Genomic DNA, 2,498 nt, shown 5'->3' on the forward strand with positions numbered 1-2,498 from the left:
ATGATCCGTTTCAATAAGAGCATTCACCTCCTTTGTATCAATAGCTATCTCTGCCCTCTGAAATAAAATTGACAAATCCATATGAAGTACTTTTCGAAGAAATATATATTGTTTTATGTAACGTTGTAAGCTTACCAGCTTAGCAATCTTTGCAAGAACTCTTTTGCTGCATTTACCAGTAGAGTTTAATACTTGAAACTCTTTTTTCTTGTTGTGCATAAGAACTGTTATCCAATGATTTTCTTCCACATGAAAAGGAAAGTATGCCTACAACAAAGTTTATTCATGTTGGTGTACACACAGATATACTACGAATGATCATACTAAACTGATGTACCTTATCTTTGATGAAATACTCTTCAGTAACTCTAGACACCATTTTAGTTTGGTTTGTGAAATGATCCATAAAATGACTCTTAGAGTTGACAACCTTTCCATCAGCACGAAGAATAAGCCAGTGGGACACCCAAGATGATAATATGTGACGGTCAGCACGAGGATTATGCGTCTGCATATGGTTGCAATAACAATTGATGACCTACAAAATAACATAACAGCAATACGCCTATTAGATAATTTATATGCAAATGACATGTCCAACTTAATAACTTATTGCTAATACTTACACCGCCATGCAACCATTTTTTCGAAATGATGGCTTCAAGCATATGAGGTGTACATGTTTCCCCACCAATTCCCGTCATGTGCACGACAGTTTTCCTGCGAAACTTCTCCGAGTCTGCCAGTGTCCGGATATAAATCTTTGCGGCCTCTATGTGATCCTCATTAATGTAATGAGTATTAATCATAGCAGCTCTTATACCAAACAGATCTAAAATAGTAAGAAACAATGAGTTAATAAAGTGTGCATGCAAGGACAGAAGTATGTTGCTTCAATAATCTACTTAGCACTTACTTTTCTTTGCACGTTTACGTCCACCGTTCTGCTGGTAAGGTGAAAGGCAATATTTTGACTGTTTCCTCTTGCGTTTCCCATCATTCTCCTTCCCATCATTCTCCTTCCCATCATTCTCCTTCCCATCATTCTCCTTCTCATCAGTCTCCTTCCCATCACTCTTCTGAGTGCCACTTTCTATCGCATTTTTAATACGGGTGTTCAGACTATCCATACTAAACTCCTCAGATTTATCGGCGCTAGACCCGTCTGACACTTCATTCATATTCTTGGGGGTTGAAGTAAAAGGTGGAAATCCATTCGTGGCTACCGTCTCAAGAGATGGGTCGGGTGAATTACCGTTGTCATAAATAACGAAGGGGTCGCCTTCATCTCCTGTACCAGGTGTGTTGTGATGCACACCTTTATCATGCGCCAATTTCTTCCCGTTCCCGGTGGTGAAGGATGCATCCACCCTGTTGTCCATGTCTTCTTTTGCGGGAGTTGATTTTACATCTGTCCAATATTTTGATTTATATTTTGATGGACCATACTTCCCCATCCACGCTTCACTACGCTCCACAAACTCAATGTCATCACGAAACCCCCTGAAGGCAAGACCTTCCTTCTCTAGCTTCTGCACTACAATCTGCAATGACACATCGAAATTATTTATTACATGCATAAATTATCAATAATCCCATGCAAACTGAAATACACATCAGTATTTACCTCAGCACATTTTTCAGGGAGCAGTCTAATTTCTTTTTGCATATCTTTGATGCATTTCATCACTTGATCTAATGTAGTATTCCTGCTGAAAGAAGCCTCGTCTCTATTATCTTTCATTCTTTGGGCACGATCTGTTCCATCTTCCTGCTCTAATTCTTCCTCTGCCTTTCTTCCTTGCTGAGCAATTAATGTCTGTCTGTACTTCTCACTTATCACGTCATCAATCTGTTACATATTAAATCAATATAAATTTCTCAACACATAAATAGCAACATAATTGCATGCAGTTGGAACCATTAAAACTTACCGTCCCATTACCACGGCCGTATGCCGTGTCGTACGCGTCACGCTTCATAGCCTCATCTTCTGACCAATTGACCATCAACGGATACTCATGAGCTAGTGGATCAAATGCCTCTTCATCCAGTGGCTGCACTTTCTCCCAAAACATGTATTGCACAAACATGAAGTATATCAGCAAATTCTTTTCACAAACTTTAGTTTCAAATAAACAAATATAACATAAGGTTTACCTGTATGAGGGCAAGGTTTCCGATCGGCCAAGTAAATTTTTCAAGATCTGACAAGGTCTTTGTGATGCCTTCCACGCAAACGCGTAAAGTAAATGCGTTCCAATTATATGATTTGATGGCCTCCACATCGTGCACTAACTTGTAGTAAGCATTAGGAACTTCTCTGGTGGACTGCGGTGCAAGAACCGTGCCCAGAAGAACCAGAACAATTCTACGGAGGAAATCATCATCGTACGTGCCACTGGCAACGATGTTGTCAATCAGATCGTCTATCATCATTTGCCCCATTTTCGAATCTACAAAACGACTAGGCACCTTCACCTTCGCCTTTAACCCCC

Source organism: Triticum dicoccoides, chromosome 1B, assembly GCF_002162155.2.
Source record: "Triticum dicoccoides isolate Atlit2015 ecotype Zavitan chromosome 1B, WEW_v2.0, whole genome shotgun sequence".
Classification (NCBI taxonomy): Eukaryota; Viridiplantae; Streptophyta; class Magnoliopsida; order Poales; family Poaceae; genus Triticum; species Triticum dicoccoides.